The 25,197-nt window shown below is 42.8% G+C and overlaps 1 protein-coding gene across 1 annotated transcript in view; it reads left to right on the top strand.

The window, feature by feature from the left end:
* The window catches only part of SGCD (sarcoglycan delta), a 349,797-nt gene that overhangs the window by 112,779 nt on the left and 211,821 nt on the right, over positions 1-25,197 (top strand). Inside the window, exon 2 of the mRNA XM_055719223.1 lies at positions 17,172-17,356. The gene's annotated coding sequence lies outside the window, so the exon portion shown is untranslated. The remainder of the gene's footprint in view (positions 1-17,171; positions 17,357-25,197) is intronic.

Genomic DNA, 25,197 nt, shown 5'->3' with positions numbered 1-25,197 from the left:
ACATCTCTTTGCATCATTCATCTGTAGCCCTTTATAGGGATAAATTCAAGATTCTCAGTGCCTCTTGGGTGCCGTGGTTTGCACGATGTCTAAGGCTACCTCTAGTGCAGGGCAGGGGTAGTCTGGCCCCTGAAATCCAAGGATGATCTAGAAGATATTTAGTTCTCCCAGTTTGTGCCCCATTTCTTTAATACCTTGCTTTCAAGGCACATTCAGGGCACATTCAAACCTTTTACCTAGCCATAGTGCACTAATGCATGTATATATATATTGTGTATCTGCTACTCAGATTTTTTTTTATTAAATTATCTGAATGTGTTTCTCTAGAATTCCATTCAAGATTTAAATCCAGAGCTTTGCTAATCAGTGCAACTTACAGCATTTCAATCAGTTTAGCTGTACACGAAATAAATTGCCAGTTCTTGGCTCTGTTGAGTGACTACAGTCCAAGAAAGAAAGCAGTTATTTTTAGACTATGTTCGTTGAATTTGAAAATCTTTTGTGAAGGAGATTGCAGTGATGATTTGAGCAAATACATTTAACTCAGACTAAGGAAGCTGGCAAGCTCCTACCCAACTCAGACTGGTTCTTGAGATTCAGCCTAGAGTCAGCTAATGCTGGTGTAGCTGGAGAGTTTAGTCTTCAGCAGTATGTGGGGGGTATGTCGTTGGCTGTGAGTCGAGGACACAGGGGCTGTGGGTCTAGGAGAGCTTCATCCTGTAACTGTATTCACACAGTAACTGCCTGGAAATGTGGCTGTTCGCTGTATCCCTTCTAATCACTGCATGTGGTGAGGGGGGGTAAGGAGTGAAAAATCGAGAGGCTTTTTGTCCGACTCTTCCCCCCGTGGTGTTCAGTCCAGCTGTGCACTGCTGGGTGGGAGGGAGATGGCATGGTAGGGTATGTCTTGTGTGCTGGAGCAGTGCGTACGGGGGGGACTGTTGTGGCTTCCAGAGCTCCTCTGCATCCAGAGCTTGTAGCCAAGCCCCTTCTGAAGTCAGTACATCTAGTATCAGTCTTACTAAAAAAAAAAAAAAAAAAAAAAAAAAAAAAGTCATAAGGAACTGGCATGGCTACATGGGGAGCTTTTCACTAATGTGAAACGGTACAAACCCAGCAAGCAAAAGTTGCATGGCTAAGAATACCGGTTGTGCAGCTACGTAGGCTGAAATCAGAAGGATGGAGAGGCAAAGCCAGCTACAGCTATAAAGGGTTATGAAATGACTTACAAAAGCCCTGGAAGTAAGAAGGCAGAAGTCCATCAGTAAGAAAGGGAAGCAAATAAATGGCCTAGGCAGAGAAGGCAGAAATACCGCCTGCCGTTATTTTGCACTGCTCTTCACGGAAGGTTAATAATTGTGTCAGATCTGTAACAGTGTTCCCTGTAACAAGAGGTTACGAGCAAAGGCAAGAACAAGATAAGGAGTATTTAGATAAGCATGATATATTTGGGTCAGTGTGGCCTTCTGAAATGTACCCACCAAATTATTTACGACGACTCTCAGAAGCTTATGGAGAACAGGGCAATTGTCAGAAGTCCACCAACAGGCAAACGTAGTGCCTGTCATCACAGAGGACGGTACAAGGGACACAGAGGTTTGTAAATACCCAAAAAGATACAGAGCAAATTACTGAACTTGCACATACCTGTGAGCAGCAAGTAATTTCTAACATGCTTTATTGAGCCCAGACTGACCTAATTTCCTTCTCTGATTTGGGTGAATAATCCAAAAGAGAGGAAAGCAGCAGCACTTTGTCTGTAGCTAGGAGTCTGTTGCTCTCCTGAGCACCATGTTCTCATATCTGAGAAAAAGCTCGCCTCAAACCTTTAGCTTTCAAACATTTTGATTAGTGGATTGGTAGAAGCTTTTAGCAGAGGTGCACGTTCCCAGGTAGCAAGGAATTCACTGGCCAGTAACTGCTAATGGCTACACATCTGGCTTTAACCAAGTCTTAAGAACAGTTTATTAATGTTTAACTCGAGTGTTGTTGGACATTTTGGCCCTGGGATGTGAGAAGCATCTGCCTTAATAATTTTCATCAGTTCCTTGGATGACGGACCAGAAAATACATTTCCCAAGTGTGGATGAGCCTTTTAATCGTTAAAAAGAAAAAAAACAATCACACACATGCAGAATAAGGAATTGCTGTGCAGGGACCATTGCTTCAGGAGGGCTCTGGGGATTGCACTGTGGACCCCCAGACTGATGGGTGGCCACAAGAGCTGCTGTGATGACACAGTGTTCACAAAGGATGTAGGCAACCCTAGAGGGGCGTAAGAAAACCAGCACCAGTACTACTAGTATTAGTCTGTGGTGTGCTGTACTCAGAAGATGCTGCAACTTTGCTGAAGAAGGGAGGTGACCTGGGGAGGCTGGAGGGAGCAGTACTGGCACATTTGGGACTATTTCAGAGCAGCTGCTTAAAACGGAGTTACAGCCTCTTGTGTTACCAGGCTCAAAGGTGTGCAAATAGGTAGAGAGTTGCCTTGATAACAGAACCAAAATTTCAAAATCTGTATGCGTGGAGGCACGACGTGGAGGGATTTATGCGTGCATAAATCCAGTTATGGGCCTGATTTAGGAAAACACTGAAGCATCTGCTTAACTTTTCTCTGACAGGTTTTAAGCAGGTGCTAAAAGCTCTTCCCTGAATGAATTGCTTTTCTGAATCAAGACCCAATGAAACATATGCTTCTGTTAGAAAAAGATACATGCAGCAGCATAAATTCTGTGAAGGGGGAGGAGAATATGCATTAAGATATTTTTAAATGTCTATTTTTATAAATACTTTCTCTTAATGGAAAATGCTGTACACAGCAGCATACTTTATACTTTTCTTTGCTCTCTCTTCACCATCCCTTTCCCCAGTGTATTTACTAAGAAGGAATTTTGCCTTGGGCAATAGCCTGTACTGCAGTGGAGTATCACATACAGAAAACTTACCTAACATCATACGAAAATGTAATATGTGAGTGGAGGATGGGAGTCTAGAGGTAAGCCTTTACGAAGTTGTCTTAAAGATAATTCTTTTTAAACATTGCTCAGACTTTTGCATAAAGATTGCAGAGTAGGCATTCCAGCATCTTATGCAAGCACTGGATTTATGCTCCGTAATAACTGTATCCATAGGGTGCTGCGTTGTTGTAATGACAGTGAATGATAGTAAAATTAGGAGAATTAATAATGACCCAGCTGGAATAATTTAGCACTGTGATAACTAAACTCTAACCTAATACTCAGTGTACTCGCAGACCTATTTACAAAGCACATTGAATGCAAGAGTCTGAGGGGAATCTTCTATAGAAAACAAAGTGAAACCGTAATCATAAACAAATGCCGTAGCATGTCATTAAGAGGATTAAGTGGCTTGAAATTGATGTCTCAGGCATTTTGGTTGATTGTTGCTAGAAATACCACATGCTTGACAATTATCTTCTGTTTGCCATCCTCCCCTCTGCTAGTTGTCTGTCATGCAGCATTATCCTTGTTTACCGGGACTGCCTCGTACCAGGTCTTTATCTGCTGCTTCATGCCAGACCTGATCTGGATTTTGCAGTCTGATGTGTTGGCACCGGTCAGTGCCAAATCATTAATACCTTAATAACAGTGAGGGAGAGGCCAGGTGCAGCAAACACTGGGCTGAAACAGAACCAGACCAGCACAAGACTTCCCGAGTTCATTGAAATTAGCGTCTTCTGTAGCTTTTTAAATGAAAGGCTTGGGGTTTAGTTTGAAATATTTTTTTTTCTAAGAACTATATCTTACGTTGTAGTTAACAAAGTTTTCAAAAAAATCTGGAATTTCAGTGAAGCGTTGCACAAATAAATGAGTTTTGTATGGACTTAACTTTCTGAATAATTAATATTTCTGACACTGAGTTTTTGTCTAATTGTATATTTATTTTTTTTAAAGTAACAAGTTTTTGAAGGTAGAAACATTTCCTCCTCTGCCCTGCTTAGTGATTCCTTGCTGTTTTCTCATTGGGCGGTGCTTTGTTGGGAGGGAGGAGCTGCGGGTGTAATTTAGACAACTCAAACGTTTCTGAGGCAAAACTTTCAAAGTTGGGTCATTGTATTTCAGTGAATGTCACCATAGAGATCGCTTTCAGATCTGTCCGGGCTATCAATAAAAGCCCACGGAGAAGCGTGTTGCACCAAACTCCTAGATTTATGATTGCGCAAAGCAATGGATATGGTTACTTCCGTGACTATTTAATGTGCTTAAGTTTGTTGTAGCCCCAAGCACAATAGGCAGTAGGACAAATTCCACAGTTCTCATTGAAAGTCCAAAATTTAATAGGAAGTCTTGCAGTGATGACAGCAGCCTTTTGATCAGGTTGTACTAGAAAAGATGCAAAGCCTACGCTCTTGCAAAAAGATAAAGAGAAGCTCCATGCAGGTGGCCACATGGGGATCTGAGGGTGGGATAGCCTTCACCCACGTCACGTCCATGCTCTTTTAGATGTGTGTGTATGGAATAATAGCTCTAGTTTCAATCTGATTTAACGTACTCACCTGAATTATCACCCTGTGTGATATTTCTGTTTTGGGGGGCACTGAGTTAAACTGCCAAAAAGCATGTGTCTTCAACATCACAAGTTGGGTTTGGGTGTGAACAAATTCTTCTGGCTCTTGCCACTTGTGTGCCTTGTACCCACACGGTGCTGTGTTACACTGAGCTGTGTCGCTTTTGTGTTTGGAGAAAATTGGCACTGAGAGATACTAGCATGTCTGCTCTCAGTTGGCGTAAGGACCAATTCCTGCGTAATTTTAGAAAAGGCAGATAAAAGGTGGATGGGCTCATGATGCTGGCTCAGGTCTGCGTTACTGTGATGGAAGCTACCACATGGGCAAAGAAGCCCCAGATTTTCAATTTTCAATTAGAAGTTTTGGGTTTGGTGTTTGGTTTTTTGTTGGCGGTTTGTTTTTGATTTTGTTTTTTAATTCCCCTTTATCCCTTTTATAGTTAAAACCAAAAACCAAAACAACGGTATGTCATGAGTCCAGCCTCTCGGGCAGTGTGAGATACTGATGGTTGAAGCCAGGTGATTTTTCCCCAAGACAGAGGTTCACACGTTCATGTCGCTGGCTCCGCTGCTGCCCTGCAGATAGCAGTAGAGGAGTTGCAGGAAAAAATTAAGGGCAGCAAAGTTTCAAACTGTGATTTGACCCATTCCTTCTCACCAAAGAAAGGTGCCAAATCCACTGACCTACTGCCTCTCTTTCTTGGACACTTCTGTTCTTCCCTTGTAATACAGTTACGCCATGGTTGGAAGTTCAGACTGTAATCTTAGACCTAATCATCCTGTTTTGAGAACACCTGAGTAAAGAAATATTGAATTTACTAGTTACCATCTTGTGAGTGCTGTCTCAGGGTTGGCTCTTTTATTCGGTTTATCTTGTGCGCTCTGCGGACCGATGACTAGTAGGCTTCAGTCAAAGAGGACTTTCACAGAAGCATGAGCAAAAACGAATATCACGGCAGCCCGCCCTGTCTCGGGCTGATGGCCATGCCGCTGCAGCTCATTAGTAATCCAGTTACCCTCTGGGCAAGTCACGTATTTAAGGAGCATAGGGAGGAAGAGAAGGTATCTGCTTTGTACTGGAGTTGAGAGACATTGCCAAGTGGAATTAGAATTTCAGTCTAGACAGCAATCAAAATTAGCCTTTCATCATACATTAACGTAACACTAAAATTGTTCTGTAAGCATTAGTAACCTAATTGTATTATTTTAAGGATGCATGCATAAATAAATATTGAATATATTAGTTATCTTGCATATGGAAATGAAACTAAAATATCAGCGAGGGTGGAGGCTCCTCACTACTAGGTGTTGTTTCTTAACAGCCCTGCTATTCTGGTGCTGAGCTGGATTACTTTGAGATACTGTGGTTTCCTTTTCTGGTTTGATTTAACCCGGTGTAGTCTTACATTCAGTGAGCATTTAAATGACCAGGCAAGATGCAATGTTCATGAATTACTACAGACCAGTGAAAGTTCATCACACTGCAGAAAGGATTTTGGGTGCAGAACAGTAAACGAGCTTGCTCTGAGTCACAACAGGCATCTTTATCCAGAGGAAAAAAATAAAATCTTTTGAAAATACTATATGTAACAGACTATAAATGAAAGAAATGTATCTCAGAGCAATCCATTAAAACCACACAACCTGCTGAGAGATACAGCAGTATCATTCCTGTATAAATCAGTTCATAAACTCGTTTTTAATTTTTTGGCAGACTTATGAAGCCAATTAGCTTGGCAATAAATATTCAGCTTTAATGGGCAAGTAAATAATTAATGTTATTGCCTTTGTAAATTTAGCTTTTCAGTTATAAATTAACATAATTAAAAGAGTAATGTTTCAGTATGCATTTTACCAGCCAAATCTAAATCAAGCAATTAAACTGTAGGTTTTCCACATCAAATGATTTGAGTTTATAATGATGCAAACTGTAGACGTAAATTTATTTTTCATGGTCAGATTCATTACAAAAACGTGAAGGAAAATATTCTGCAGCATATGTAATCAAGTATACTATTTGAGGAACCATTAATATATACTTTAACTACTTTTTTGTTGTCCTTCTACAGGGAAATAGAAAGGGGAGAGTATACTTCCTATCAGTCTCTGGCCCTAGGATAATTGCCCGTGTGTAATGGTAATGTCCACTGGAAAATGGGTTTCGCTGCGTAGTGGTTGTCACATTTCTTTGTTGGATTGATTGGAAAACCACAGTGCATGGTAGGGATCCGAAAAGATAAAAAATTACTCTGTAGTCATGAACTTAAACTCCAGGCTGGCTTACACCAGGTGAGAATTTGATCGTATATTTTTTCCCCTCTGCTTACTGCTTCATAGTTTTTATGACGTGCATGTGCCATCTTCCTACGTCATCCTTCGAGCTTAGTGAACAGCCAGAGCAGTAATGCTTCTCTCTATAAGAACAGATGAGTTAGTAGGAATACGTAACTATTTCTAATCCGAACGCAGGTCGTAGCTGGTGAAATTCAGCCTTTCGAGCAGCTGTTCAGAGGAGCAGAGCATGTGGCTTTAACTTCAGGTTGGCTCAAGAGTTCAGGAGGTTGCACCCAAGATTTCTGAATTTGCTTGTGAGGGACAGTTAAGGGGTGTCTGAAGCCATATGGTTTCTGAAACTTACAAGCTTCAGGGAAATCGGACGGCGTGAACTTGGGCTTTTCTCTATTATTTTTTTTTTTTTTTTATATTGGGAATTTCACACAGCATATCAGTTTCTTGGAATGGTGTCAGTGTGTGACACTTAAAAATACTAGTTTTCATTAGAAATGGGAAGAACCCAGAGTGACTGTAACATACAGACATACACACTCACACACACGTGAAAACTTGAAGTCTGTTTGTCTCTAGTCAGAGAAATCCTGAAAGCCCCCACTGGAAACCCAGAGCTGTAGACATTTCTAGACTTGCAGCCGCCACAGATTATGATTTATCGCAGGCTGAGCAGTCTATTTATAGCTCTTCAAAATGTTTCAAAGAGCAGTATTTTTCAAACTGCCAAAGGTTTGCAGATTTGTAATGAGAGGAGTTTCTTGATGCGCAGGCTTCCCAAATCCAAACCTGTTCATTGACATTTCTGCAAGCTGTGATTTCATAGTCTTTTAGTGTCCCAGAACCCAGTGGGCAAATTTATCACTGGCAAAAGCCCACTGAAGTTAGCGTAGTTACACCAGTGAGAAATTCAGGTCAATGAACTTTATTTTAGTGGTGCTCAAAATGTTCGCGGTGCTATGCAGATAGATAGCTGTAGGCTTTTTTGCAGTATCCAATTGTTTAAGGATGAGCAGAATGAAAAAAAAAATTACCGTTGAGATGACTTTGTGCTAATTGACTTAGATGCATGCAGAACTGCAGTATGGTTTTGATGGCATTATTATTTAGGGGTTTAGAAGGGCTTTAATAAGAGGCAAAGCACACTGAAAACTCTTGTGCACAATTTCTATGGGATCATAGTTCCAAAGAGATTTTAATTGAACGCAGTTGCTTGCTGGCATGGTCAAGTGTGGGTGGAAGAGAGGGGATCCAGCCACCCGGTGGCACAGGCTGGATCTTGTAAGCATATGTCTGTAGAAGGCGAGATGTTTTGTCAGTGATAAGGCCAATTTCTGTCTCCAGAGCTGCTCTGTTACAAATAGTTTTCATCTGTATTTCATTATACTTTGGCCGTGTCCAGATTTAGGTGGATCCAGGTGCATTGCATGGTTTCTTTGCCGATGGTGGCTCCATGAGTCTTTTCATCTCATGCCAGGCTCTACCTGGGCTTAGTGGTGTATTTCTGGCTGGGGTCTACTAATTGTGGACTTCAGACGGAGTCAGCTGTCCTGAGCTGTGTCTGAAGAGAATTCAGCCTATTTCGTAACAAGGTTATTCTAAACTCCCTTACATTTGATAGCCTACTTTTAGCTGCTTGGGTTTCCTGCACAAATCAAAAGATTGCTCTGAGACTACTGAGCACCAAACGAGACCGAAGGCAGCGCAGACCCTGGCTGTGCAGGCTGGCTTTGCTGTGCAGCCTGCCGGGTGCCATATTTCTGCTCTCTTTGCCAGGATTTACAGCACACCAAGGAAGCCAGCCTTTACTGACTGAAGCAGCCTGGCACTGCCTTGTTTTATGGGTGGATCAGAGTATTTCAGGTAGATGGACATTTCCAGCAAGTCACCAAACTGACCTTCTCTCTCTGAGAGCAGACAGCAGGAAGGGTTGACATGGGTGACCTCAAGATCTTTCTCACATGGAGTCTAAGGCAGGGATGCCTTCTGCAGCAGTACTGGATTGCTCGTTGCTTTGAAGTCATTGTTAAAAGTTTTTCTGTAGTTCAGCATGTGAGACTAGATGGCCTGGTCCAGAAAGCATAGACTGGAGCAGTGTGTGTGCTTGGGAAGGGGAGAAGACGTTAAGGGAGGTTTGATTTGCAGCTCTGGATGTGTTGGTGGCTGTGTACCAGAAGGCTGACTCAAATTGCAGGGCTTGCAAGTGCTCCTCTTTCTTTGTGGTCCTTTTTAACTTGCATCAACTTTCTCCAAACTTCTGACGCTTCTAGAAATCTCTGGCATCCTCCGGCAGCTCCAGGCCTGCTCTGGCCTCTTCTTGGCTCTTTGGTGTGCTCACCCAGCCCTTAGGGTCCTCCCTGATGCCCTGCCAGCCCTCTCCATGCCCTGCTTGGGGATCATCCCGGCTCTTCTTACTGTACCAGCGCTGAAATTAAAGCACTTAACAGGCTCCAACTATTTACCAGGCTTCTATGCTGGTTTCCAGCTCGAGTGCAATTTATTTTTCTTCAAATTTAGGATCCACATGGGAAAAGCTGCATTTCAGAGGTGAGGTTGGTGTTTCTTTCAAGTGCCAGTGAATCTAGTGTACCTATCAGGCTGCCTTTGTGTGTATCCATGGACTTTGTTGGCTCTCACCTTCTCCCTGGGTTGGGAGGGTGTAACAGCAAAGGGGTGGGACTGCCAGAGTGACAGCACATTGTTTACAACAAATTTATCTGGCAAAACTTTGAAAAGCTTGAAAAGTGCCTGGAACCAATTGTATATCCTAATATAACTATTAGGAATATATATAATAATATAACTATTATAATAATGATATAACTATTATTAAACTTGGCTTAAAACATCGAAGGAGAATCACATTTTAGACTCTCAGGAAATGCATCAGAGTTTGACACTATGTGTGGCTTTTAAAATCAAAACACTGAGAATAATAATCTGAATTTATAATGGAAAACCCTGCTCAGATTCTGGCTTGACAACTGACTGACAGCCACGTGTCCTCCAGGTGCCACAGAATCCAATATACTCGTGTTTTCTCTAACATTTGGTATACCAGCTTATCCCAATATGTTCCACAGAGATAAACAATAACGTTCCAGAGTTAAATAAATAACTTTAGAGATAAGCAACTTCAGCAAGGACGAAAGGTTTGCTTAGCAATGACATTTAGCAGTAGATGGAGATATGCATTTACTTACTCATTTTCCAACAGAAAACGGGTTAGAAATGGCAGTAACACAAAGCAGAGTATCTTGAAGAGAGACAGATTAGGACGGCAAAAGCAGTTGTTTCTTATGACCAGGCTTAATGCAGGCCGGTAATAAAGCTCACTGATTCTGGTGAGAGCAGACGGAGGCCAGTGCCAGAACTGTTGGGAAATTTCATCTGAAAAGCGAGAGTCCCTGAACCAAAATAAAATAATCGAAAACAAAACCAAAACCAAACAAAACAAAAAAAAAAGAAAAAAGAAAAAGGAAGGTGAAAGCATGTCTGAAGAAAATACAGAGAAGTCAGTTTTGGGTGCTAAAACAGAAATGTACTGAGTTCAAATGAGATTAGAGTTAATAGTGGTCAAGTTAATACCTTTGCTACAGAGAAAGAGAAGTACAGTATGTTTATATAAAGCTTATGCTTTCATGTCCTGATCCTGTAATATGATCCACTTATGTGTTATCAGCTGTGGTAAAGAGATCCAAAGGCATTTGAACCTTCTAGTAACAAAAGTGTTCTTCATCCTGGAATGTATCTTAATTACAGAACATAGAAAATATATCCCAGGAGAGTCTCAGTGCACTCATTTTGTATGCGTAGAAGTTTATCTTGGAACGGATTCATAAATAATGTGTTTTTCCTGGTTAACATAATTTATTCTGCATTGTTGCATACATTGAGAAATTTTGTGTCTTTTGGGTCAGCTGGGATTTTGCAGCACATCCCTCCTCTACCATGCTGTGGTTGTAGAGTGGAGCCCTCACCCTGGTAAGACCCTGACAGAGGCATGTGGTTATGTGAGGCACAGGAGGAGAGGGCAGGCTGGAAAGGAGGTCTGTGTCCCAGCTTTTGCAAAAAGTCTGTCCCTGCCTCAGTGTAAAAGGGGATAAGGAAAACGAATAAGGGAAAAGAAAGGCACTGATTTTGTCTTACTAATGAATGAAGGACTCTGCCATTCTAAATTTGGAAGTGAAGGGTTTTAGCAAGCTGGGGAGCAAGTTACTGCTGATAACAGTGCACTTTGGGCTGGAGAAACATGCTTCAAATTTGCTATGAATAGACCTGATGGAGCTAGTTACACCACACTCAACTGGAAGCCTTACTTTCACGTTGAACTGTGATACTAAGATGAGTGATGTGATTATTTTCTAGTTAGATTCCCATTTTAAGCTGGAGGAAATCCAGTTAGGTATTGTTACATCAGCAGAGGTTGTATCATATGGCTGCCTCTGATACAAACCTGTCAGCCCCTGTTGGGAGCCCTGGGTTTCTTTCATTACTCAATTATTTTGAAGATCTGACCAGTTAAGTGCAAGCTGTTTGCTACTCATTCTCTCCTAAATCCAGGAAGTCAGTTAAGCATTGCTTCCCCACCCCCACCCCCCACCCCCCAATAAATGTACTTCCAACCCTTTGAAAGCATTTTTTGACAAGGACTTATGCATTGCTATAACTTTATCGTTGCTTTCAATGGAACTGACAGAAGAAACAATCATCAAATGAAAGAGCTTCAGTACAAGGGCAGATGTAAACATCTGACTCTTAAGGAGCTTAAGAGATCTTATTTTATAGTGTAACCAGACTGTAGTAGTAGTAGGAGTAATAATAATAAAAAAGACTTAATAGTATAATGCAGTGTTAGCACTAGACAGATAGTAGCCTGCAACTTAAAGCTTTTGAACTTGAGAAGAAGCCTTCATTAATGCAAGCTCATTTCTTCAGCAGGCACATTTTATTTCAAAATGGAATTTCCACTGCATTTCTTGGATTTAATTTTCAGGAATTATTTACTTGCATGAAACAGCAGCACAACTTCTGCGGTGTCTTAGGGGTTTCTATCCCAGCAAGATATTAATCGTTCTTTTGAACCTCATAACGTAACATTAATAGTACTATGATGGGAATAGTTCATACATCAAGGCACTGCTCTTACTACTTTTTTCCTGGATACCCCTAGTTTGCAGTTGGAGGACAAAGACCAATGCTGATCTTCAGCAATATCTCAGTATTCCATTATATTCATCTCAGTCAACGTGTTTTTAAATTTATTATTGCCTGCATTCTTTAATTGAGTTAATTTCCCAAGGAACTCCACCATACTACTGGCCTCCACCAAAGTTCCTAATCATGAGTGTTATCACTTGAACTGCAGTTCTGTGATTTCACTATTTGTTTTGTTGGCAGGGGAAGGAGAAAAAAGAAAAAAAAAGCCTCAAAACAGCTGAGTGCCAGTAGTGCTGGCGACTTCGGTTTTATTTATGTTTTGTACTGAGCCACTGTGAATGATAAAGTACGTCTGGGACACGGCTGTGGGCAATGCTCTAAGTGTTATAGCTGGAAAGATGCCAAAGTTGCATTGCTACCAATTTTTTACCATTAGCCTTCTGGAAGGAGGGATTCAAAGTCTCGTTTTATTCCCTCATTCACCAGTGTCACCTTTACACTAAATTAATGTGAAATCTTTACTAGAGATGGAGCTGACAGGATGAGTTGTTGATCCTACAGCTTCTTTGACGTGGCAGGAGCAGAGGAACAAATCCTATAAAATGTAGAAGCCAGCTTCTCTTGGGACTTGAGCTGTGAGGAGTCAGGAGCATCCTTTGAGATAACCGAGTACCTTTGCTTTTGGCTGAGGCTGGTGTGGTGGGATTGCATTGAGCCACGCTGTCCTGAAGCTCAGTAGAAAACAGGGAGCTTGATCCTGAGGATATGGCAAAATGCAGCAGTTGCTGCCTGCTCAGCTGTACGAGGACTAATGTCCAAGGCTGTAATTAGAAGGTATACCTGCTAATGAATTGGTATAATCCCTGCTGTGTTCAGAGTCTGCTGTGGGATCTTTTTCCCTGCGCTTACAGAGGAGGTTGACCTTGTTAAATACTTCGCAATAAAAAAGTGTTTTCCCTTGCCTGTTTCACAGCCTTTCTTCTGGCTCTACCCGTAGAGAGCTCTTCTGTATTAATTGAACATGTTTACCCAAGTTTAGTTGGGTAAAAGGGAAGTTACGAGACTATATATGAACATGTTACATAAATCTGAGTGTGCTGTATGTGCCTGCATAGATGCACACACATACAGTGTTTTGCTTTCTTTATGGTCACACTAGCAGTAAAAAGAAAAGAAATGTAATATTTTTAACAAGGAGATATGGTTTCAGTTATATTTAAGTCACCAGACTCTTCAAATATTTTATCTTTTCTATGCTCAACTAATTTCTTTAATTGCAGTTAGGTAGGTTGTAATTAATTTTTTGATGAGACAAACTAATACTAATTTGAATATCTACTATACTGTAATACTTGCTTGCAAATATGCCATTCAGCTTCTAGATAAGTCTTTTTGCCCCATCTCAAGTTGCAAATACTCACAATATTATCATATCTAGGCAAAGGGTGCAAGCTGCACCTTAAGCTGTGTGACACCCAAATACAAGGATGACTGTGCTGGGTCGGATAAGGGTCCAGCCGGCTCCTGTCCTCACCCTGACAGTCATCAATAGCTGGTGCCTGAAGAACTGTCTGAGAACATGGCAAAAGTATAGCAAGGCTTCCTGAGAGCGTGTCCCAGCCTTCATTGATTTGTGGTCTGGGAAAAACTGAAGAGAGAAGTGGTGTCTTCCAATTTAATATTTGATCTGATTTATTGCATCTAAAATGTATAGTTATTTTGTATAATTCATGCTTTCTGTCAGTAAAGGGCTGAGACTCCTCCAAGGGAAATACTGTCTTTTTACTGGAAAAATGTCTTGTCTGCCTTTTCTGATTAACGAGGACATCTATATGCCCACTTTTGTGACTTGAAGGCTGATCTGATACCACTTAACTGTTAATTTGGGAACGTACCTGAACATTCAATCCAGGGCTCCTGAAACTGCATGTAAAAATCTGAAGTGGTGGGATAATGAAAGTAATTAGTAGTTTGTTGGCAGTTTTCTCCGCGTATCTGATCAAAGAAGAATGAGGCGATCACACAATTTTAGAACCAAAACTAACTGAAATGGTGGGATTTCTAGTACATGGGGCATTTCTGTAAGTTCAGTCTTGGTTTCGTTGCAGATAGGAGCAGTGCCCACTCCTACAGCAGCTGCAGACTGAAATGAATGTCTTTTTATCAGGGATGCTGGTGTCTGTCTCGCTCTGCTGCTGTGGGCTGGTCCTGGGTCTCTGGGCTTGGGCAGTGGCACCAGCAGCCTGCTGGCAGCCCAGGCGTTTCTAGCCCTTAGGGGGCTGCCCAAAGCCAAGGAGGTCCAAGGAGCATCTCAGGAGCTGTGTGATAAGCTCTCCGAGTTCCTCGACTGTGAGAGGGAAACCAGTTGCCTGCTAGGACACTGACCACCAAGTCAGTAGTGGCTTACTGAATGTGAAGGGTTCTTCTGCAAAATTGTACAGGTTTGGGCAACCGAACTGGCATATGTTTGTTTTCTGTTTGGGTTTTTTTCCTTTCTTCCTCTTGAAGGTTCTGAGCCAAAACAAATTACAGCTTATGAGGGTTTCCTTGTTTTATCTTTTGGTAGCCTTTTGTCTTACTATGATGCTGACTACGAGCGGTCCCTGGCCTGCCTCCCTCCCTCTGTAGCTGTGTGATGAATGCCATCAGAGTGTGGAAGAAGCATCTTGCGTTCAGGCTGGAGCATCTGCGCCTTGCTGCTCGCAGGAATCCTGGCCACAGATTTCATTTCATTATGTTGCACCATGCCTCTTGTATCGGGGAGATGGGAATGGTACACAGTCACTGCATTTTGTCACAACCAAAGTGGTTTTCCCCTCCATGTTCACACCTCCCATTACTTCCCATCCTCCCGCATTACTGCATGTTTCTATTACTCTGTGCTTTCAATCTAGATCAGGCAACTGCTTGGCAGCAGCATTTTCCAGCTTGCTGCTTCTGTGCTCTCAACCCCATAATGGAAGTGGTTGGGAGTGAGGGAAGCTTTTCTTTTTCTTTGCCAAGAGCTGGAAGTGCATGCTTCTGCCCATACTGTAATTTATGATCCACCCAGCAGCGCAGGAATTCAGATGGTACTCTGATCAGAAACTCTCTGCGCATGCATAGCAGTATATTAAGGCAACGTGCCAACTTCTTACCAAAGACATTTGCTTCCAATGAGCATTGGCAAGTTGTACTAAATAGGAGCTTTCAAAAACACATCTTTTGCAACCTGAGACCAGGCTCCTGCACTCAGCTTGCAATGTTGATATAGTCCTATATTGTTACTTCTACTTCTCAACTCAGCTGATGCTATAGTTAATGCACAGAAACGCAGCACTGATTTTCTTCATGACTATTTTGTGTTACAATTTAGGAGCAGAAATGAAAAAGTAATTGTAACTGTGGTCTCCAGAGATAGAAATCCCATAAAGCAGTAGAATTAGGTCTGGCTGCTACCTGCAGATCAAACTACTGCAGCATCAGCCATTTCTATGCCTATAAGTTATTCAGCAGCCATTTCAGCTGGCAGTCTGATTTTTCATAGTTAGCCTTGAGGAGGACAGGAGCTGTGAAGGTCCACTTCTGTCCTTCCCGTCTGAGTTCAAGACAGGCAGAAGGTCTGAGAATGTGAACTGAGAAATGCGGGGCAGGGCTCTGCTGTCCTGACTCCTGTTGTGGGTATCTCACAAGCTGTTCTGCTTACAGAGCCTTTAGGTGCGGTATTTAACATTTACCACCTATGCAAGGCCCAGTGAAGTAATTAGTGCTAAATCAAGTGAATATATTTGATTGTTCTTATCTGTGTGACTATGCTTGCTATGTGGACTTTTGGTGAAAATAATAGAGAGATATATATAAAAGAAGGAGAAAACAAAAAGCAGTGTGACGCTAACTTTCAGTGTGGACAGTTTCACAGACTGATTACTGAAATCTTCCTTCTTGCAAGGCCAAAAGCTAATGGGTTTTCCAGACGGCTGAAACCTGTTCATGTGGGGGTTTTTTGGGGGTTTTTTTTTTTGGTTTTTTTGGTTTTTTTGTTTTGTGAAGATGTAATGGGATTTTGTGGTATTTTGAGCTGCCAGCCACAGGCTTTCCTCTGTGTAGGAAACCTCTAAGGAATAAATATGTGTATATCTTTTTTTCCCCCCTTTGTTCTTTTTGCATTTCTAGGCAAAGTTAGAGTGTGTTCATGGCTGCTGTGTTGAGTTAATGTTAGAACAGTGTCTCTGAGCCTGGTTTAAGGACACAAACCACCTAGCATGTATGTGTGTCCAACCTAGGGAGGCTGGATTCTTCTCTCTGCTCCGTCCTTGCCTGCTTCGTGCTGCTCTGCCTGGTCTCACTTCACAGGCTGTGTTGTCCTGGTGGGGAAGGATGGTCCTTCAAGTGTTTTCCCATATACCAGGGATTAGGGACAATTAATGCAATGACAGTGATGAACTTTTGGACTTCTTAGTGCTTCTTTAAGGTTTTTGGCTGCTGGCAGTGTTGCTGCCAGGTGGTCATCTCCGTCGCTGTCTTCTTACCTGGGTGTTCACAGTGAAGCCCCCACATCCATCTTCAGTGCCAGGGTCTGACGTTTTGGAAACACTGAACATATCTAGCAGCAACAGTGAGCTAGAAAATGTGGCGATGCTGACCCCCCCACCCTCCCAGAAAAGTTTAGGCCATTTACCTATCTCTGTCACTTCCTTTGGAGGCTGAACCTCAGGAACCTGTTGCTGACAGTCACCACTCCCCATCAGGTGTAAGGTCCTAATGTGATTGCCTGTTTAGGAGCCTTGAATTCCTTGAGCGAGAGCCATTTTAACAGTAAAATGTGTTAAGGCTGAGGTGATGTCTCTGCTTTTAATATGAAAGCCCTGTTATTCTGCAGAAATACCATAATGAATTAAAATATTCCCCATGGAGAAGTGTATTACTTACTTGCTTGTTACAATATCATACTGGAATAAAAAGCAGCTGGGCTGGCATTCACTTTCTGATGTAGGGACACTATTAAAATACTGTAAAGCAAGAATAGCTTAGCACCACAGTTCTTGAATTCAAAGATTGCCCTCCGAAGGTGCCACGCATGATGGATTGTCACAGACTCTTTGTCCTGCCTTGACATTTCATTCCTATCTGATGTTCTCTTACGTTCTGCTCTGAATCTGCCAAACAGCTGACCCTAGAATTTAATGCCACACCTTCTTCTCTTTCCTTTTTCTGAGCAGCATCTTCTGCAGCTGAGGCTCTGAAGTACTGGAGGACACTGCATCTTCCTCAGGGACACGGACGAGGGGGAGCTGGGGCTTCTGGGGAGTCAGAAAAGAATTGCAGTTGGTGGTCGCCTGAGGAACTTACCTTCACACCAATGTTGCTCTGAAAGGAGTTGTGTCCAACATTCAGGTTTGGTAAGGTATGTAATTTTTCCCCTGCTCTTGTCTTTTTGCTCTTTTTAAAATATCTACATATGGGGAATATAGATAATTAGCAAGCTTTGTGTTTTATTGCTGTATACGTGCCATGCTCATACTGCCTCCATAAGTAACCTTTGCTCTCCCTGAATTTGGAGAGCATTCATCCAGAGTGAAGTGTTTTTAAAGTCTTGGGCTTGAGGGGATGCGTGCTTGTATCAAGTACTTTATTGAACAAAATGCTCGCTTATGGTTGTGTTTTGCTGTTGGTGATGTATACTTGGTGATAGGCATCTGTATTTTGAAAGTCTCACTTGTGTTTCGCTAATGTCTGTAGTTCAGAGGGTCAGAGATGAAAAAAAAATAAATGATGCTGAAGTAGCCTATTTGTAATACAGCTCTGTGCTTTCCTTTGTGCTTTGTATATTCTCATTGTTTGCCAAGGACGGGAATAATACTAATTTCTTGCATAATTGTATGTGCCCCCTTTGTCGTGTAGCACTTAAAATTCCTGCGTGTGGAGGTTCTCATATCCACAAAAACACTGCCTTGGTTGTAGGCGTTGCTGCTGTAACTGCCGCAAGCAATGTGCAACTCTCTTTTAGCAAGAAATTGAGGACCAGGACTTAAGGAGTGTATTGTGGACAAAGCTTGTGCTATAGAAACATTTAGGGTAATAGAGCCCCTGATTCTCTGGTTTCTTTTATCTAGGTCAAGTTACTTCTGTAAAGGCAAAGTTTGCTGATAAAAAAACCCCAAAATGTAAAGTATTGGTTCCCAGGTCACAGCAGAATGATATCAGATGATGCTATCCTTTTTTATTTAACATATGGGCATTCTGTGAGGTGACTGAGCCAGCAGTGTAGTCTTGTTGAGAAAAGGACGGCAGCAGTGTAACACCTGCACTTGGTGTTAGTGGGGGGGAGATAAACAAAGTCAATACTTTCTTAAGAGTGTCTGAGAAAACGTGATGCATCCAGGTGGGTGTGCATTCCTTGCCCTGCTTTTGATCTGGCTGCACCAGCAGCGTTGCTCCTGGACTCTCTGGACTCGAACTGTCACTTCAGCACAGTTCCGCTGGTTTGGAGCCTGCCTGTCTCCAGCAATTGCAGAAAAAATGTTGGTGGGAATAGCTTAAATTAGGTGCTTTGACTTTTTAATATTGAGGGTCAATAAAGGTCTGTTCCGACCACAGCATATGCTGTTAATTTGTACAGGCGTTTTGTGGAAACACGTGAAACCACTGCCCTGTCTGCTCCGTTTGTCTGCGCCAGGCACCTGGTTGCTGCAAGAGGAAGTTGTTAAATGTTGCTCATGCTTTTGTTAGCATCTTCACTTTTGTTTGTTTCCAAGCTGCTGCTCTTGTGATTGTAATACCTAAAGGGGAAGGCTGTAAGAGAGGTATTTCATAATCAAGAGGGCCTCTTGACTCTTGCAGAGAAATATTTTGCCCTGTTATAATGTAGAAATCACAGCAGCTTGTTTATTCCCTGTTTCCGTGTGGGTTTTGTAGGTGAAAGCGTGTGAATCTTCCTCGCAGTGGGCATGTGTGTTTTGCTGGGTACGCAGGGTGTAGGATCTGCACCAGGGCGGCCGGCTGCTGGTGTGACCGTGGGGGTGCCCCTGCCTTGGGCAGGGTGGCGGTTAGATGAGCTCCCCATGTCCTTCCCACCAGAGCTGGTCCAACTATCAGTCTAAGGTTCACATCTCTGGCTGCAGCATGAATAATACTCCAGCGCAGAGGTTGTGCAGGACTTTGCAAAACCTCATGATTTCAGAGGAAAAAGAGCATCTTCCATACAGTCAACGTAGCCGAAACTATGATTTAGGCATTAAACTCTAGGTTGGACTTTGTTTATATTTTTGCATTTTACTTTGTGACTGTCAGATCTAAAAACTTGGTTCTTATGTAAGGAAAGCTCACATTTACGGAAACTTGATTTTTAAGAACATTGCAGATTGAGAAGATTGTGCTAAAGTTTCAAGAGTTGGCAACACCACTGTTTGTTCAAGTCACTGAGACCCTTTTTTATTCTTTCTCTTCGTCTTCGGGGCTCATGCAGACTTACCAGGATAATTGGGTACCATCAACTTGATCGGTTCCCATGACACCCTTGTGAGACAGAAGTGCTTCTTATCCCCTTTTTACATATGGTGAATGAGGAACAGGGTCACTTCTAGGCCACTTTTAGGTGGTAAACATCTGTCTCTGGTTTGCTTGTAATCACAGTGCCAAAGGTGCACCTGAGGCCCACAGCTGGGGGCACGGAGATAGCGTGGGCTGAGCTGCTGAGGCTGCAGGGCAAAGCAGGAGATCTGGTGTGGATCCATCTGAGGGTGCTGCTCCGATCTATGCCAGTTTCTTCCATGTGTCCTGCTCCCCCACGTCGAAGGGGTTTTAATGAGTCATTACAGTAACACCAAATGACATCGGGACCCATGTTTGCTGCATCTCTCTGCTGGAAATGGCAATGTGTGTTCAGGTAATGTTAGCTGAATTCATTCTTTTTTTTGCAGCAGAATGTTGTTTGCTCGTGTGAGAGAAGCAGATTCCCTTTTAGCTGCATTTACGCAGTTGTGGTGATGGTAATCTTATTGTGTAAGGAATTATTTTAAACAAATCTGTAGATAACATGCAGAGTAGTATTTCTTTTCTTAAATTACTCATTTTTTAGATTAGTAGAATCTAGTTAGTAAAATGCTCTGTTCTGCTGAAAAAGCACATTTAATAAATATGTAAGAGAAAATTTTTAAATAGCCGTTAAACATAGTTAATAAATTTTATCTTGCAAGTAGAATTGGAAAATACCCTGTTCATTTAATGTGTTTTATGGATCTCGTAGCAATTAATTGTCTTCATTACATGGACATAAATCCTCAATGTAATTCACCTCTTTCAGATTAATTGCTTTGGAACTTTTCTCGTTGCTTTGTTTAGGCTGTAATATTATTTCTCTTTTTTTAAAAAGTTGTGTCTTAACATCACATTTTTTACCATCCCCAAATGTTCTGGAAATCACTTCAACAAAATCTCTGTGCGTTACAGGACAGTGCAGAGGTGGTGTTGCGGCTCTGATGGTCTGATGCAGGTTGAAGCAGAGCTCACACGTTAAAGCCCTGCTTGACCCATGGCAGAGCAGTGGGCATTCGTCCTTTTCTCATTCCCTGTATTACATGGACTGATAAGAAGTTGTTATTTCTCTCTTCAAATCTGCCTTGCTTCTTACGTGATTTCAGTTATGAAATCAGAAACAAACAGTGATTTTATGCGCCTGTGGGTTTAGATGTCAGGATAAGACCTTAATGCAACTTTCTGATGACTTTGGGGGGGGGTGCAGGTCTGCTGACTGTGTCTGAAAATGTGTCAGTAAAATTATCCTCGTGTTATTGAGGGGAGAGTTCAGCTGGAGCATCACGGGACGTCTGCTTGAATTCCCAAAGTTAAATTCAAAGCTTTATTTTGAATAAAGTCTTTATTCTTCTCGAGTGAATTTTGCACACGAAATGGGAGAACAGGATCGCATGCAGGATTGCTTTTTACATGGGCTTTTTATCATTGAGCATGCTGAGCTTGTTTGTATGAGTAACATTTATGCAAATGTGTTCTAGTGTTTCTCTGAACTATTTTGCCAGGGTGAGGAAATAAAACGGCTATTATGTTTGCATGTTTTGTTGCAAGATCAGCAGACTGGCTGTTAACATATCAATTCCCTTGATGATACCACTTCTGCAACCCTATTCACTCAACTTTTTCTGACAGGGCTTTTATTGAATCCATCAACTCGACACATATCAAAGCACAATTTCTGATAACAAATATCTTGGTGTAAAATGAATTAAAAAGCTGATATCAGCAGCAGAACTGAGTTGAATTTCTGAAAGAAAATAAGAAACTCCAAAACGAACATGAGATTCTCAAGATATCAATCACAGAACAGTAATATAATAGTCCTCTACCCTGCACTCTTGAAGTACTGAGAAGTCAGCTGGTCTGCCCAAAGTCATACGAATGGGCTCGTTCTGGATTGTCAGCCTGTGCCTCCGCTTTCTGGACTCTGATGTTTGTCGTGTTGCTTCAGAGAGCAGCCTTCTCCTGTCTGCCTTGCTCTCTCCATCCTGCTTTTCTATCCCTTTCTTTTTTGCGTCTCTTGGATGATAAGCAGCTTCAGGCAGGGCTGCCTTTGCACTGGTACTACTCTCACTGCACCCAGGCTTGCTTACCTCTTATTTTTGGCTAGCACCACACTATCAATAGTGTTTGCTAATAATAATCACGCTTTTTGCTCTGTGGCATGCCTGCTCTTTGGGTAAGTATCCACTGGCAGTTTGCAGCCTAGCAGAGAGGAGGAGGAGGGTGGCCAACAGTTGATGTGGAAAATTAATTATAAACTACCATCCTCCTGCCACATAATTAAGGCAGTTCTGCTTTCAAAGCTTTACATCCAGCCTTGCAGAAAAAAAAAAGGAGACTACTGCATTTCCTTCCTCAATATTGCCAGAAAGTGGGAATATTGCCAGAACAAAGCTTAATGGAGAATGTCAGGTGTGGAACTGATTGCTCAGGATGCTCTAGAACCTTTACTGCCCTGCCTGCACCTGTGCCACCACCCAGATAGTGACTTTTACCTTTCATCGGACGAATGTTAGCTTAATTGTGCATCCTAGTTGATAAAGGCCTGTGAGTGTGAAAGGGAAGTCACCCATGTCCCATATGCAGCCAGGGAGTAACATTTTGTGTTTCTTTATAGTGGTGAATTGGAAACATGCAGGTTCAGATGGGCTACAGCTTGTTCTATTTTCATCCTTCAGGATGACATATTTATTTCATAATGATCCACAAAAACTGGCCTGTGATGTAGATGGGAAGAGTTTGACAGGCACCATGTAGCCCTGGGCATCTAATTACCTAAAGGAGCAGTTCTGTCCCTGAACAACCTCTGTCTTAAGGATCACAGAAATAATTGCTGGAAGCTCTGGCTCCATGTGTACTTCTGGAGCCATTCTGGTCTCATAATTGCGTGCTGGGTCCTACTAGCTTGTGTCGAGCAGTGAAGGGCCAGCAGAGCACAACTGAAGTGCCGAAGATGCTCTTCCATAGATAGCTGCGTAGGATGCCTGAGAGAGGATTTTGGAAAGCCCTGACAACTTTTGTGACTATTTGAAGCTGAGCTAAAGAGCGTTCGGTGTGACTTCCCTCAGTCAAGCCATTGCTGAGTCTAGAGGGTATTGAAGTGTGCGATGGAAAGAGCCTCGTGAAGCCACAACAGTAACTGGTGTAACGAAGATACTTTGCTGTATTACCAGTGTCTCTTTAGACCAGAAAAATCCTTTAGGCTTTTCAGGTTTTCAGTTAAGGTACCAGAATTCTCCACTTTGCACATTTTTATTATGAAATTTATTGTCACCGTTGCTGACTAATTTGACAGTTAATTGAGGTGTGATGCTCTAAGAAATACCTAGGATTTTGTAAAGCGCCCGATTGCTGCCAGGTGGAAGGCAGTTGTCACCAACTCAAGTCAGGATGGTGTGGCTTCTGGTTTCCTCTTTCTGAGCTCCTGATCGACACAAACCTCTTTGCTAGTGCTGTCACGCTGGCTTTTTTTTTGCAGCCAGGAGACTGAATAGACTGAATGTGGAAGCACAAACTTGTTGTACAAGTTCTTTAGATGTGCTGCAAATAATTATGAATATGTTTAATGAAGGGAGGCTAAAACATACTGAAAACATTTGGAAATAAGAGAGAATGTGTGCAGCCAAGCATTAGCTGTGAATGGAGAGTTCTTATTGGCATCGTTTAATGGGAGCTTTCCAGTTCGTCGTTTCTGCAGTGAATGTATAGAAACAGAAAAAAAACAACACCCAGAAAGGCTGGGTAGCTGGAGATAAATGGGAGGAGAAACAGCTGCCTTTCACCTCTAGGAGAGAAGGGAGAGTGAAGTGAGCAGCATTTCTGTTGATAGGCAAAGGCCCCCAGCAGTCTTTGCCTCCCAGTTCCTGGGAAGGGGCCAGCAGAGACCCTGCTGACACTGGCACTGGCACCCTCCAAGCAAGGTAGCATCTTACTTCTTCACCACAGCAGATGGTGTCTGTTGTCTTCTCCTGATTAGTCAGTTGATAACAGGGAGATTTTTTTTTTTAAAAAAAAATTTTTTTCCCCCTCTCTACCAGGTGGAGCAAGTAAGCTCCATGTATATCTCACCAGACAAGCGTGGTGCCTTTTGACATTAGTGGCCGTATGCCTTTTCCCCCACCTCAGGAACTGGCCGCTGATCTTTCTGGAGATTCCCCTCTTCCTTTCTTTGCAGTCCTGCTGTGCTTTCCAGTCTTAATGTCATGTGAGAAGGAACTCTTTAGTTTTGCATCAGATGTCGTGTAAAGATGGGCTGGGGGGACCAGCACGCTGATGTCTGCTCAAGCTGTGTTGTGATGGTGCCGTAACCTGCATGGGTGAAGAAGCTGAGGACCAAAGCATTCCCAGTGAAAACTGCATGTGGAAAGGCAACATGAGGCTCAGGACTGTGCCCTTACCCTGGCAGACCTCATGCCTCTGTCAGGAACCAGAGGCTCTCAGCTTCTCTCCTACTGCCCAGTGACATTCTGGAGAGTCTGCACCAGTGTGCTGGGGTAGGCAAAATGTAAATAAGATAGAGATTTCAGGAAGTTTTTTACAGACCCCTTTGCATTTTGTTTATGAAATTGGGTGGGGGAAGTGGTACTGACTGCTGCTGCAGCTGAGGGCACCTTCCAAAGTGGTGCTGAGCTTGTGACTGAAGTAGGGAGGGTGTAAGTCCTCCTCTGCCCTGTTGTGCTGCCCCAGGGATGCCACCAAAGCGCAGAGGACCACTGTGCGGGGCCTGTGCTCACATCCCACTCTTTGCTGGCTTCTCTCCTGGGGTTTTGACTACATCTTGGTCTCTGTACCAATGTGGCCCGATGCACTGGGGCTAGCGGCCACCACTACAGAGGAAACTCACTGGGCTGCTCCTCAGTTTGACAAATCCCAGTGGCCACGGTGGGGCCTGCCCTGAATTAACTGGTGGGACAGCCCAGGTGGTGGATGCTCGGTTGCATGGTCTGGTACTAGTAACTGCCGCCAGCATTTGGGATGAGTGTATATGAAAGATTGACAGCAGGAGCAGGCTGGGCGCACTTAGTAGCGATCCCTGTGCCTTGGGCAAGGACCGCACATCTGCTGGGCTGGAAACCAAGCATGCTGCACCTCTGCACTGGCCTTTCTTGAGAAGAGGGACCAATGGTGTGGGTATTGCTGGGAGTAAGAAGCCCCTTAGCCTCCTTGTTGGGGCTTGTGTTCATGTGTGACCCTGCATGGTCACACTGTACCATCACTCCTTCATCCATGAAGACCATGTGCTTCTCTTGGCTGCGCTGGAGCTGATGGGGGAGGCTGGCTAGGGTGGTAGGAGGACATGCAGCTATACATGCACTACAGTTTGCTCAGAGTAGTGTCTTTGTCCTCCTTTTAGGACAACTGAAAGATTCCCCTGCAATGCCCTCAAAAGAAAAGGTGGCAAAACAACAAACCAAGTCTTTCTCATTAGGAAGGCTCGTAGGCACCTCTCCGTGGCTTGGGAGCGCGGGAAAGGGGGGCGGGCAGCCCTGCACTCTGCTCGCTTTCTGTCTGGAAGGAATTTCTAGTTGTTAATGATTAATTCAAACGTTTCTTGTCATGAGTACAGTATGCACAGAGTGATAAATCTGTGGTGGGTTAGAGGTTGAGGTTGCTCAGTGCTGACAATTAGTTTGAGCCACAGGCTTTGCTTTCATTGGCATTTTCACAGCATTAACCCAGACCTTGTCAATTAAAATCCAGACACATTTTGAT

The sequence above is a fragment of the Falco cherrug genome, chromosome 8 (assembly GCF_023634085.1).
Source record: "Falco cherrug isolate bFalChe1 chromosome 8, bFalChe1.pri, whole genome shotgun sequence".
In the NCBI taxonomy this organism is placed as follows: Eukaryota; Metazoa; Chordata; class Aves; order Falconiformes; family Falconidae; genus Falco; species Falco cherrug.
This window is presented reverse-complemented; position numbering and strand designations above follow the sequence as displayed.